The following is a 14985-nucleotide window of genomic DNA, read 5'->3' as shown; positions in this document are numbered from 1 at the left end:
TATGGCACACCCGGAAACAATACTAAACCGGAAGTAGGAGTGCGGTATTACAGCTTTGACACCGCCTCCAGTTAGTCCTGTGACCATTTAACATTCTAAGCATTATTATCTGATAAAAAATAATAACTGGCCAAAAAGATCTTCATAATTTCTCCTCTAGCTTTAAAACTATAATTGACATATATGTATCTATGTGCATATATATGTATATATGTATATAATTTATTTATGGATGGCACTTTAAAAGGAATCTACCGTTAGCCGGAAAAATGCAAAGATGTTAATTACTTTGTGGCGCTATACTGACATCCTTTGGTAAAGTTTGGTTGATTGCAATTTGATGTGGAGATAGATAAATAGCGAGACAGTTAAATGTTTAAGTAGGTAGAACAATCCAAATGTATTTATATCTGTCCACACACTCATTTGGGTATGAAACTCATATTTATGAGAAAAAAAAAGTTAATAAGAAAAAAGGGACACTGTGTCAGGTTCTAACACTAATTATATATTTAAATTTTTAATAAAATATTTTATCTATAAAGTATTAAAATGCAAAGATGAGGCAGAGAAGACTGGCTCGTGGACATTCCAAAATGATGAGCGAGCTATGCACTCCTCTGACAATAAGCAACAAGAAAAGGGATTGGGAAAATCAAGCCGAGAAAGTTCCCTGAAAGCAAAAAATAAATAAACATTTAAAACCCCAACGAAAAATGACTCTGGTAACACATCAGATCTGGTTGCAATTTGACTTGGCGCTCCGATAATACGTGGATTTCGGTAGTCTGGTGTAAGGATGGTGCAGGAATATATATGCCAGAAGAACTATCTGTTTTAGAAAAAATTGCAAGAAGCAGTCCTGTTCCTGAGATTGCATTACGGACACAGGCGGATTAGATTGGGCTGATTACCTTAGCCTTGAAACAGAGAGTCTTTCTGCCCTGCGGGGGAGGGGACGCCTTTCAAGCAAAGCCCTCCTCTCGGATGCGCCCTCCCCTCGCATTCACTTGCAAATAGCTGTGTGCTCGCAGAAGCCAGCGCTTCCCCAGTCTCTAACCTTCCCATGGCGAGTGCTGCAGCTCTATCAGCAGAACCTTTCTCTCCGTGTGAGGAAGAGCTTTTTTCCCCCCTTTCCTTTTTTTTTCCTCTCCCCTTAATCAGAAGCACTGAATGAAAGCCAATCAGAGAGAGAGCTCGCCCCCGTTTTCTTCGGCTCCCTGCTGTCCAGAGTTAAAAGTGATGCTGAGAAAGAGCTTGAGTTAGATTGAAGTAGAATCAGTGATAGAAAATAACAGCCGAAAACAAACAAAAAGGTGACATAGTGACAATTTCTCCTGGGTTATTTTGACTGGAACCAACTTCCACTATCCAGAAGCTGATAAAAAAGGTAGGAAGACTTCATTCACCTCTTTTCTTTTAACTCCCTTAAGGGATTTTATATTCTTCCACTTGAGGGGTGGCAGGGGGAGGGGGGGAGAGGGAGGAGAGAAATGTTTGTTTTTAAGTTGTGTTTAGCAATTATTTCAAAATAGTTATCTTTAGTACCTAAATAAATAAGCATACAACTCTATATATTTAATTCTAGCAACAACTGCTTCGAGTATCTATATAGGCAATGTAAAGCTGGATAAATTATATATTATGCTCAACAGTGGGTCATGATATTAGAGTTTGTGAATTCATTCACTTGGAACAAATGCTAAAAAATATGTTATGAAGTGAATTTGTCATGCCCAGACTTGTTCATCTGTATTTTAAAAATCAGTTCAAGAGATAACATTGTTGGTGTGAACTCTAACATCATCTAACATTACTTTGCATTCCATATGAATGGATTCACTCTGCACTTATTCATAGTCATAGTTCATTGTACGTTCAATATAAAGAGAAATGACAGGCAGAAGACAGATTCCTTGAAACTGCCAATGGTCACTAAGCATCTACATAAATACAATAGATTGACATTCATCAGAAATAGAATAGGCAGAATTCTTATTTTCAATTTTATATCTGAGTCAGAAGTATGGGGGGGAGAGGTAAAGAGAGGGAGAGTAAATGCATGTAGTCAGCAGTTGCAGCATTTATTGTTTCTGCTGCAATAAAATCCATATTTTATGTGGTGTTAAATTAATGCAGCATATTGCAAGTATAAATGCATGTCCCCAACAAGTAACTATTGATAACACTGTAAGTATGGGGAAAAGCAGTAGTCTGAAATTATTTTTATGCCACTAAAATAAAAACCTACTGTCTCCTTATTATTGAAAAAGAGGAGTCTACAGGTACAAAGACAAATATTGTTTTAAAAATGACCTATCATCTTTTGCTTTGAAAAAAACAGATCTGAAAAAAATTGTAGTCCTTCATTCCAGTAAAAGCTTCTATTATCCAAAACTGCACATCCATTACTTCTAAGCTCTTTGGGGATACATTATTTTTTCTCCTCTTTTTTTTTTTTCTTGAAGGATCTATATTAAAAATAATCTGTCCTTCTGATGTTGACAACTGTTATACTTCAATGCATATGTTAGTAGACTTTCTCCCTCCACACCATCCCCCTCTCTATCTTCCTTTAAAATGTAGCTACAAGAGCTTCTCTGTGGTGAATAACACTTGGCAAGAGTGTGCTCATTTTTTAGGTCTGGTATGGTGAGGATTTTTAATTAGTAGAACTTTCATGAAAACATTATGTCATTGACAGAGCCGTATGTTCATTTTTAGTTAAAGTGATGAAGAAGAAAGGAAGGGGTTATGTCCTAGAAATATAGGTAAATGCTAAGTTGCATAGATAATCTGGCCCCTGCTCCCCCCAGTGTACTAAATGTGGCACATATGTATTCAATGTGCAATGCATAAGGAAGGAATGGTTTATCTGGGGAGGGATGTGGTGAAGAGACTGGAGAGTGCACAAGTATAAACAGCGTGGATCTGTGCCTTAGGGACACATCAGATACAAACCCATTCTGATGATAAAAATATAAAGAAATGCTTCTTTCACTTTTTTTTCTTTTTTTGGCTGTGTTATTAAAGTATGAGTCAATGTCTGCTTTCATTAAATCAAATACTTCTTGGGTTTCAAATACTTGCTGCAAACAAATTGACTTCCCTGGTGAATGCATATGCCTTCCCTGACTCCAATCAAAGAATAGAATTCCATACACTTAAAGGTTTGGGGGAAAAAACCGACAAACAAAACCAAAATCTCTGGGAAATGGGAAAAAAGAAGGTAAACTGTATGAGCATCCACCTACATATGCATATGTGTGAAGTCAGTGGTTAAATGGTTTGGTACCTGATTAATGCTCTAGGTGATGTTCTTTAATTTTATAGAAACTGCTTCTTAATTAGAACAGTACTATGCAGGTAATCGATTGAATATTTCATTGTTAGATTTTTACCCACACTGTGGTTTTCTTTAAAAAGGAAAAAAAGAGGATAAAAAATTGATTTTAATTTAGAGTGATATTTCTGACATATTATTTACAAAGTTAGTGTAATCTGGAAGAGGTATTTATTTATTTATTTTCTTGTGAAAAATAGACTATTTGAAACTGGAAAGGTTAATTTCAAAATATGTGACTCTTGCATAAAAATAAGGTGAATTTCTTTACCTTTACTTAAGTTTTTATATAAGCAAATAACTAAGGCAAAGTATATACTATCTGGGGGGTTTCTGTGCTTATGACTGATTTTCTGTTTCTTAACCTACTTTGCAGCAAGTGATAACGTGTCTTACTGGAATATGTCATTTTTATACCAAATCATTCCACTAGGCTGCAGCACAGCAATAGTATTGGCTCTGATGATGCTGATTCAGCAGCAAAGTGAACCATATTCTTGTTAAGTGTTATTATCAGTAACAGTGTTTCATAGTAAGCAATTAATACAAATCAGTGATGTAAACCCAAGTACCTCTAGTATAGCCCTTGGGCATTAAAAGCATTAGCCACATTATATTCTTATTTCTACTATGCAAATTACATTCTAATACTGTCGTCACGTTAGACGTACTTGTAAAATACTGAAATTATAAATAGAAAAACAAAAAGTATTTATGCCAGTTATAAGTAATTTTATGCAGATATTTGATCTCTAAATTTCAGGTCTATAAAACTCTACTTTCGATTAACCCAACGTATTATCTGGAATAGTGTTTCAAAAGAGACAATTTACTAACCATATTATATATTTAAGAGTCATGTCTCGAAGAGATTGAAGTTGAAAACCAAGTAGCAAGAAAAATTTCCTCATCCTTCTTAGACTTATACTGAGCAATGGTAAAATTGATTAAGCATTATACTAAGTATAATATATGGTTCCTATTATGATATTTTAAGGAGTAAAAAGAAGAGTACTTGGAATGACACCATAGATGCATATTTGAAAAACTGAAAGTTAGCACAGACGAATCTATTTTTCTTTTCCTGACACTCATACAGACCAATGAGTTCACAAAAATATATTTTTTTGTCATAATTGCAATAATCTGAAATCTACAGAAAAAAATACAAGTCCTAAATTTAAAAGAAAATCTGCCTTTTTCTTTTCTGGTTGGAACCTTTGGATGATATTCACAAAGCATTCGTATACTTTTCTGCATTTACCCCAATAAGTTCAACCTTCAAAATTACAGATTTTTGCTCATGCATAAGAACAAGGGACCATTTCAAACAATTACCAAGCAATGCCTGTTTCGTAAGATAACAATATCAGCTCTGGGTCACCTGTGCCCTCTTCTTTTCTGACTGTAGAGCAGACTCACCTCACTTGACATTTTGGTATGAGCCCTTGAGCCCTTTTACAATCCAGTTGTCCTGTCTTTCTTGAATAGAAGGGCATCTAAAGCATATAAGGCCATTTTGCTTTTCCCACACCTTTTTGTCGTCATTCACTTGAACTAACTGTACACACATATTGTCAAAAAATAAGACCCATCACATTAAATTTTTAGATTTCTGGGAATGTATTATTCTTAAACTAATATTAACAGTGATAAGTTGAAATAATCTGACCTGTTTAAAAAATTTTAATACAACTTTTGCTCAACTCTATTATCAATGCAACTTCTCACAAAGAAGTAACTCTTTTTTTTTTTAAAGAATGAACGTGCTTTATTTTCATCAGTTTCTTTATATTTTTATCCTATTTCTTTCTTGCAGTGTATGTGATGACCTATATGCTTTATGACTAAGAGACGTTGGTTAAATATTAACCATATTGGAGTTGGAACTAAAGAAAGGGAAAGCTGCAAATTGAATAAGAAGGAGTAAAATAAAATCACATTTTACATCATTTTTGGAAATGAAATGTAGCATTCCTTCAAAATAATGCCTGCCTGTGGGAGGCTGAAATGCCTTCATATAAAAATCCCTTTCAGTGAAGGGATTCGTATCCTTAGAGAGTTTGTCAAAAACATTATAAGCACTTTACCAAATCACGTGGTTTCAATTTTCAATCTTTTTTCAAGAAAGCAGTCTTGATTCAACATACTCTTTATGATGCAGTGATATAAATTAAAGTCAAATGACATTTCAAGCTTCAGGACAGAATTAAACAATAGACTATAAGATATAATACAACATTGCTTCACAACAGGAAATTCAGCATTAAGTGACATTTCTAAACACTTGAGAGCCCTGCTGATCCCCATAAATTTAGCAGGTCATATTCTCACTCTCTCTCTCTTCTACCCCATCTCTCTTTCTGTAAATCTGTGTCTATTTCCATCTCCCTCTCTTTTTTCCTTTCCTCTCCTTCCTCATTTAAAACAATTACAAAACCCCTTGAATAAATGTCCCATGTGCTTTTAAAAAATATTACCCTATTGTAAAGTTATATTTCTGTAAATCTGGTGTTTTTTATGGCCAGTATTCTATCATCTGCCACATTATACATTATATTTATTGCATTAAACTTCACATTATGGCACAAAGTATATGACAATTGGCTAGAATCTATTCTTTTAAATGAAAGCAACTCTTTTATAAATTTTGTAACGCTGAGGCTTCTAAGGAGTTGAAATTGGCACCAGTGTAGTTTACTGCACTAGCAAGCCAAGTATGGGAATTCAACATTTATTATTGAAGTGACTCCTTCAAATTGTCAGAATGTAGAATGTATAGACATGAATTATTATGCTCAATGCATAAGTTATTGATTAGGAATCTTTATTGATTTACTGTGAGAGAGGATATTGAAATGGTTTGACAGAGCCCTGATTTTTAAAACAAACATAAATTACATGTTTCTGGAAAGCAATGTTTCACTAGACATGTTGATTCTTCTTTGCTGCAAGAAACACATATTACCAGTTTGGAATCTAAAAATGAAATCCGGTATATAATGAGCAAATGTCTATTCTAGAGATTGTGGAGTAAAGAACTACCATTGCTTTTGTTTCCAGTTGGAAATTTGGGAAACAGAAACTATAACAATAGTTGAGGTAGGCATAATATGTAACAAAATGAAATAATCAATAAATTGAATACAGTAAATATTCTACCTTGAGTTATTCTGGGAATTCTCTCCATGGTTAATGTAATATGTATAAATACAAGAATTAAAGTTGAAATTCAATATCATTATCTGAATAGATCAAAGGCAACCAATATATTTGCCCTAGTAATTGGAAAATTTAGAGTAAATTTTGTACATAATATTAATGTAAGCTTTTAAAATGCAACTGTTTTTCCTTTTGTAAAAATATAGCTCCACTCTCAATAAAATTAAGTCAAATAAACTTCCTTTGAAACCATTGTAAATTCTGGGATTTCTGAATTAAGGAATATTTTCATAATTATTAAAGCAAACTTCAAATTTGAATGAGGCACTATAATGTTTCCAAATAATTTGACTTCTAAAGGTGAATTTTAAATTAATAGGCTCATTTTTTTGATAGATTTGAAAATATTTAAACTACCTGAGGAATTTTAAGGGTTTTGTGTTTCCATGTAAATCTTCAATCTCTAAAGTGTATTTATCAATTATTTTATTTAAAATATTTTCCTTAAATAAACCAAAACATTAAAATTTTTATACCTCTAACTCAAGTGGTTTAAATCTATTGAGAATAAGATCCAAAACATGAATTACATGCTTTCAAAACCAACAGTGTGGTGTTGATTTGCTTTAGTGGTGACCTGAAGAAAATAAACTGTTGGAGTAAAATATATGTCAACTTATTACATCAAGTATGAAACTGATTATCCAAAGATTATCTATTAGCTTAGCCAATGATAATATGTTTTCTTTTCTTTTTTGACTTCTTAAAGCATTATACATTGGGGGTTATTCCTACTCTGTAGTGTTGAACCATATTTTGTTACCAGAGTGATTTTTCAATATGTAGTCCCTGAAGAGTGAAATCCAGCAACATGCAGATTTATTCTGCCTGCATTTAGCTCCCTAAATTTGAATATTTCTCCATGAGTAGAAACTTACAGAAAAATCTTTATTTGTCTACCCCCTCAACCAAGACTTTAGTTATTCCTTTGGAGATTAGTTAAAAAATGAATCCTAAGCACAGACATATACCTAGAGGCACTGTCACTTTGTCTATTTTTCCTTTTTTTTTTTTTTTTTCAACTGCTGAGTGAAGAGTGGAGGTTTTCTACACAATTTCTACACTAAAGAAGTTATTTCACCCCCTTCTGGATGTGTGGAATTAAAAATGATCAATATGAACTCTACCTTTTCTGAGACTTTCTTCTCTTCTAGCTACTGTCTTTTAAAATATATATCCTAGTTTTCAATGGTTAGTACTAGATAGTTCTACATAATATTTAAAAAATTAATTTATAAGCCTTCACTGACTTGAGAATAGACGTAAGTACTTGCTATCAATACTTTAAAAATGACAGAAATGAAATACTCCTAAAATCTAAGTTGAGAAAAAATATTTAGTAATTTTTTTTTCTCCCCTTGGAGTTAGATTAGCCATCATGATGGTGTATGAAATCTGAAATCCAGCCCAGTGGAGATGTGAAAATAGATGAATGGCAACCATAATCTTGACTTCAGAGCAATGAAATTAATCACTTTGCTTTGTAGGTAGAGGCTCGGTCAAGCCTGTTTCTAGGTAGGGCCAAGAAGAAAAAAGTGTGGATGGGGGAGAGCCTTGTCCTTCATTGAAGCAAAATGAAACGTTGCACAGGAACCACTGTTTTCAGAAACACCATCATGGAAATTTGAAATTTTTGATAGTACTTAGGGGCTCAGTACTTTGAGTTCAAAATTCATAATCATTAAATAACTCTCTTTTGATTTTAAGGTATTATATGTTGCTATTTATTATTACATGTGTTATACATTTTCTTTTGCAGTTTCTATTATTAATTTAACTGATATCCTGGTATCTATACAACAATTTGCTCAATTTTTCTTTAGCTCCTAATTAATTTCACTCATTTTGGGAGAAGTTACTGTGAGCCATTCCCTTCTGTCACACCTGGAGATACGGGAATGAATTTAGTACAAATTTTGTCCTTGAGAAGAGGCAGGTTCTAATCTGAGATATTCATAATTAAATATCATATAATTTACAATGGAAATATCAGTAGTTGTGTTCTAAATGTTTCCATTTTTATGAAATAGTAGTAGAATTAGATGGTAGAACATCATTGGGCAGTAATGTACTCCTCCACCTAACACAGTCTTAAGTTTTCATCTTCCATTAGAAATACTGCTGAAAAAACCCCATCAAAAGCATTTTATTCATTCATCCATTCTTTCATTCCTTCATTTGCCAAGTATTCTTTAAGTGCCTACCATAAGCCAGACACTGTGCAAGCATCCAGAAAGACAAACTTGGGAAGAGAGAGAAAGAGAGAGAAACAAACAAAAGCCTCTGCTACTGTGAACCATTGTGTGAATACTCACATGACTTGTTATAGTCCAGCTTTGATAAATATAAGAAAGATAAGTACGAGGTGTGTTTAAAGTGACTAATACAGGGATCTAACTTATCTATATTTTTCAAGCTGTATCGTTGCATTTACAGCCATACCACATCGTTAAAGAAAATATCAGAGTTAGCAGTTTGGTTCAAGATACATTTTTGTGTAGCCTAAGATTTCTTCAGTCAACACCTGAGAATGGATTTTGAATGGATGTTTCCATTAGGAGCAGCCTTTTGGTTGGTGATATGTGGTGTACTTCAAATTGGCAACAGCCAATTACCATCTCGCAGACACGGGGAGCTATATGGGATAAAGCAAGGGCCCAAAGTTGAGTATACCCATCCCCATCAAGAAACCTACAGAAAAATTATGTGTCAGGGGGCCAAATGTATCCCAAATTTCTACTGCTAATTTTTTTGTTTTCTTTCTTTTTTTAACTTATTTAAGATTCAGAGGTATATATGCAGGTTTGTTATATAGATATATTGTGTGTCACGGAGTTTGGTATACAGAAAATTTTTATGAACAGGAGCTTCGTTACTCATAAAGTAATGAAAATAAGCACTTCATAGAAGCCACTGTGTTTAAAACTTGGTCACTCTGTGAAAAAGACTCTTCTATATAATAGTCTGTTTTTGTGAGGACACCGGATGAAGGTCATGCTTAATAGGAGACTATACAGTGTTAAGCCTACATTCTAGAAGCACTGAGATTTCCTTTCTTAGAAAATGCAATGACCCTAATCTAAGTGCTCTCACAAGGTCCTTTGACGGATAAAAGCATGGATCGTGGTACCAGAATGTCTGGATTTAAATCCTGGCTGTGCCACTTACCATATATTTCATATTTAATGTCACTTGTAGTTTTTTCTATCTGTGAAATGGGGTTAATAATTATACATACATAATAGGGCAATTGTCATGATTAAAATAAGCAATTACTATAATGTCTAACAACAACACCTAATACACAATAGGTGTTCTAGTGCTACCTAGTACTGTCCTTGGTATTATTATTAGATGTTAATTCATGTGACCTATGCTTTTTCATTAATATTGAGTGTGTTGTATTTTTACCACAGCATTTAATATCATTAGGGCTATAACTTTAAATTATTTAAATATTTTAAATTATATTATGTAATAATTTTGTACTTGAAGTGAGAAATTCTTGTTTTAAGTCTAATTCTCTCACTAATTCTACTGACAATGTAATAAATTCTTCATTCCGAATTTTATTTTTGGAAAAATGGGAGTTTGAACCATAACATTTCCAGGTACACAGTTGATTTATCTACTATTATAATTGGAAAGGGCTCATAAGTCCATGATTGTAACTGGAAAGGGCTCAATATAAAACTTTTGTAAATATATTCCATCTCTAATGGTTGTGAAAATGTCAGTTGCACAAAGACTTGAATGTAACCTGAAAACTTAAATTTCATTCTCAGAGAGGCATTGCATGAACTAGGGAATTGATGGATATGAATTTTGAAAACGATAGGAAAAACTCGAAACAGAGGCAGAGGAGGAAAAAATCATAAGAAACAGTGAGACTAACTGTTGTGAGGTCCATGAGCCACATAAACTCACTCAGGTGAAACATGAGCCATTTCTGAATACACTGCAGTAATGGTTCCTTTCACAGATTCTCCTTCTTGAGGTCAGAGTAATGAGAATAAGAAAAAGAATGATGAACAGAGACAGTGCATTACAGAAATTATCCCATTAAAGTTTTGATACCTATAAATCTCAAGAATAATTCTGCAGTCTATATTACAAGCTGAAAGGTCAGTGGACTACTGATTTCCTAGACTAGGTCCCTGAAACTGTCTGATGAAGACATAGAACCTGCTGCAAAAATGTGAAAAATTTAACAGGTTTTATTTAGATCACTCATTCTTTTCATTCTTCACATTCAAGGGGATATGAAGATCAATTTGAAACTGTTTCTTTTTTTTTTCCTTTTTGTGGTTCTATTTATATGTTAATTTAAAAAGCATCTGGAATGGTTTCTACAGATTACATAAACAAATGAAAACATACATTGAGGTCATAAAATATACATTTATATGGGTTCGTAAATACCTTTTAAAAAGCTTTATTTTAAAAATCCAGAATTATGTCACAGTTTTTTTTAAGTTTTATTTATAGCTCAGGGATAATTAATATATTATTTATACCATTTACATACTGGAAGGACATACTTAACACTTCATTTTATCCAATAACCTGTAAAGATGAGGTAAGCTATAATAGAGACTCCTAAACCTAGCTAAAAGGTATACTTTGGTGTGCCTAGTAAAATAATGCTTGTATTTGCCATAGCTATGCATTTACATCTATTATCTCTTTAATCATGTATTATCTGCTTAATCAGAGTCACAGTTATTGTTTTTCTAATCATTCTGATTAAATGTTGTGGCCATTTCATAGGATTCTTTTTTTTCACAACTTCACTATAATATTTGGCAAAATAATTTGACCTTATGGCTTATTCATCAGGATGGCTAATTTAAAATATTCTATTAATATTACACGCATTTTACATTTAGTATAATTGATCATCTAGATGTATGTATACTTTTATAACTGGACTTTACAAGGGCTAAATCTTTGACATACTTTCTCTTTAATTTTCATATTCTTTAATCATAGTACAAAGTTTGTTAACTTGCATCTATTTTGCTTTCATGTAGTTGGAAGTAAAGTGAGAATAAAATTGTGCAAAATTAGAGGAGAAATTAATTTTTAAAGCCCAAGAAATGGTTACTGAATAATTAATTATGCAGACTACTGAAATAGTCATTTCTTTTCAAAATCCTTCAAATTCTTTAAAGGTTTTCAACCATTTCATGTGTTGTTTTGAATGTCTGAAGTTTAAAACAATATAAATTAGGCTTCACAATGTCATCAGAGGGTTGAGATGAATTTACGTTTTTGAAGTATTGACCCATTTATAGGGTAAATAGCTGCTAATATTTCTGGTAAATTTCTATTCACTTGTCCAAAGGGAAAATAACATATTTCGGTGTTGAGAGCCACCTTGTGGTCATATTGAGAATTATTATTCTATGGTACACAATGTTTCTGGCTTTAGATGTTTTTCCAAGTGAACATTGCACTTGGAAGCATTGATGTGAATTACACAGATGTGAATTTACACTAAGGGTTATAAGATGGCATTGAAAATGAATAATTTTTAAATGAATGCCATTTAATATTTACATATTGACATGAATTATAGCAAATATTGTTTTACAAAATCCACATGAGATCTTTTAAACAATGTTTTTGAGGCAAGATATTATTTTTAAACTAAAATATATGACTGTGCAGTTACAAGTAAGTTCTAATGACTCATACATTTAACCTTCTCAAGGAAAAATTCCTTTCAGAATCCTCTGGTGTTCAATGCAAAGAAACCAGGGACTGAATTATTGTTATTTTTGCATTTTGTAAAACTTAAAAGTAAATATGCTACCTACAAGAAAAGCAGAGAACTAATACCAGCAAACTCTGGTCATTGAATGCATTTTTCAGTGGGTTCATTGGAAGTTCAAAGAGACAAATTTGTTTACTTTTTTTTTATAAACTCTGAAACAATTTATGTTTACTTTGTGTAATATACATATTCACCAAATATCAAGCCTCTTTGACTAGGTTTTTTTATAACGTAGTATCGTACTTGCAGAGGAGTAAGACCTGTAATTACTGCTTGTAATTTTACTAGGATGTACCTATACTTAAAAAGAAAATAATATAATTATTTTCTAGAAAATGAAAATAAGCACTGACCTAGGTATTTAAGTCAAGAATAGTCATTGATTGCTTATGTGGTCTTACTCCTCGTTATTTTCTTTACTTTATTATCTGAAGGTAAACACGAATTAATTTGATCAAAATAAATTTTCTTTGTATATAACTCATAAGACTATATGAGCACAAAATTTTCCCCTACTTTATTTCTATATATATAATTATCTCTAGTGATATCTATTTATCAATCGATCTGGATACATTTATGTTACATCCTAAAGTATCAACATTGTCCTCCTCATCATCATCATTATCATCATCATCATCATCATCAAAACCTGAGTAAAACTTCAGTTGTGACACTGGACATGGAATAGCTTAATCACAATTACAGGATACCATGGGAATAGGTTCTGTATCACCCATCTTTGGGGCACTGGGATGATTTGATTTAATTAACAGAATAGACCTCAACGGGAACTAAAGACACATTTATAAAATTGCATACAAATCTTATAACAATGATCTCTATGTTATGTGTTAAAGCTATGAGTTGTCCATTGCTATTAGGCAAATTATTTTCTCTAGTTTGAACCTGCCATACTGCCCTTTAATGTAGAACAAGTGGTCAGAACATGTCATTTCTCATGCACAGCCCAATAGTCTTACTGAAAACAAAGATTACTTTGCTTCCCATTAAACCATGCTCCTTCTGTCAACAAAAGTGCTTCTATTCTGAGAGATATTACTATTGATTTGCTTTTATTCTCAAAAGACTGATGGAGTTTTTTTCTCTGCAATGCTGCACACTAGGTATTATTTCAAATGAATGTATAAAGCATTTATTTCAACCTCAAAGGGGAGACAGAAATTGAAATAGCATATATAAGAGTATAGAAATGTTTAAAATTTGCATGCAACCTTTTCATGCTGTCATAGTCATATGTAGTGCTATATTTTAGGGCAAAGGTTTTTTGCAGAATAAATTGTAAATGGATCATAAATATAGAAAGAAGCATATGAAAGCACCTCCCAAGTAAAAGTAAAAACCAAGAAACCACCCAAAATAATTTTAGCTAAAAATATCTACTTCCTTCTCAATTTTTGTCTAAAATATAGCAAACCTGTTTATACAAGATAATTATCCTCAAGTGATAAGGGAGATTTTCATAGTCAACCATCACCCTGGGATCATTTTTGAACTGCTTTTCATTTCTCACTAACTTAAGGCAAAAAATGTATTTTCTATAAATCTCAACTTTTTTCTCTCAAATCGAATTATTTGACAAATGAATTTAATTCTCTCTGTATTTTAAAAATGATCCTTTCCTTTTGATTCCGACTCCACACTAAAGAAGAGGTTCAAATTTCATCTTTCCTTCACAAGTCAACAACATTTCAGAGTTTTCATATATATATTATAAAGTGTGCTCAGAACTTGAGAAATGGATGTAGATGAGTTTTTTTGTCCCCTTTCTCAATGAAATGGAAATATAGTAGGAGAGAGTCACTTTTTAAAGTAAATACATTGCCAATTATTTAGTGTTTTGCTTGCAATATGAATGGATTTTCAGGAAAATGTGGAGGAGGGAACATGGTCATTTACTCATGGGAAGCTGGAGATGGACTTGAAAGGTGAGTACTCTTTCACTGTGTATTAAATGAAGCTGATGAGCCAGGAGGCATGGCTGTCTGCAAATCCAAAGACCTAGCTGAGCTGATCTTCATGCCTGTATCTCCTCCCCCTCCAATTCTTCCTGAAATATATTGTTCTTAATTGATTTTTTCCCACAATTATCCATTCAGTAATGTGTACTGATTTTTTATAAAGAAACTACAGAAACTACAATGTATTATGAAAATTTCACAGAATGGTACACATATAGGATATTATAAGAATTAAAGTTGATGGCATACAGTGTTAGGTTTCCTTCAGGGATGAGATTAACCTAAGTCCTTAAGGCAGTGACACTTTGTGTCACTCACTAGCTCAGTATTTACCCTGGGCACAATCCCATTTCCAGAGGCAGTACTGCATAGTGGTAAATTGCTCTCACTCCAGACGAGGCAGATCTACTAAGAGTTTTACCACTTCCACCAAGGAAGGAATGTGAAAATTTGACCAAATTATTCAATCCAGCTAAACCTCAGTTCCCTTGTCTAGAAGATGGGACAGTAATGTTGCTGCCTCCTAGCTCTGCTGAAAGGATTAGATGAAACTTACAAAGCACTTAGCAGAGTTTTTTTGCAATTACAAATGCCTATTAAATATTATCAGCATGTATTACTGCTTACTAGGTAAGGGTCAAATTTTTTAATCTGTTCTA

The 14985-nt window shown here is 32.8% G+C and overlaps 1 protein-coding gene across 1 annotated transcript in view; it reads left to right on the top strand.

Annotated features, from left to right (window-relative positions):
- Nucleotides 1-1050: 1050 nt before the first annotated feature.
- The window catches only part of CDH10 (cadherin 10), a 164514-nt gene continuing 150579 nt past the window's right edge, over nucleotides 1051-14985 (top strand). Inside the window, exon 1 of the mRNA XM_028849362.2 lies at nucleotides 1051-1390. The gene's annotated coding sequence lies outside the window, so the exon portion shown is untranslated. The remainder of the gene's footprint in view (nucleotides 1391-14985) is intronic.

The sequence above is a fragment of the Macaca mulatta genome, chromosome 6 (assembly GCF_049350105.2).
Source record: "Macaca mulatta isolate MMU2019108-1 chromosome 6, T2T-MMU8v2.0, whole genome shotgun sequence".
Taxonomy (NCBI): domain Eukaryota; kingdom Metazoa; phylum Chordata; class Mammalia; order Primates; family Cercopithecidae; genus Macaca; species Macaca mulatta.
The sequence above is the reverse complement of the archived record's forward strand: the minus strand, read 5'-3'. Positions and strand labels throughout refer to the sequence as shown.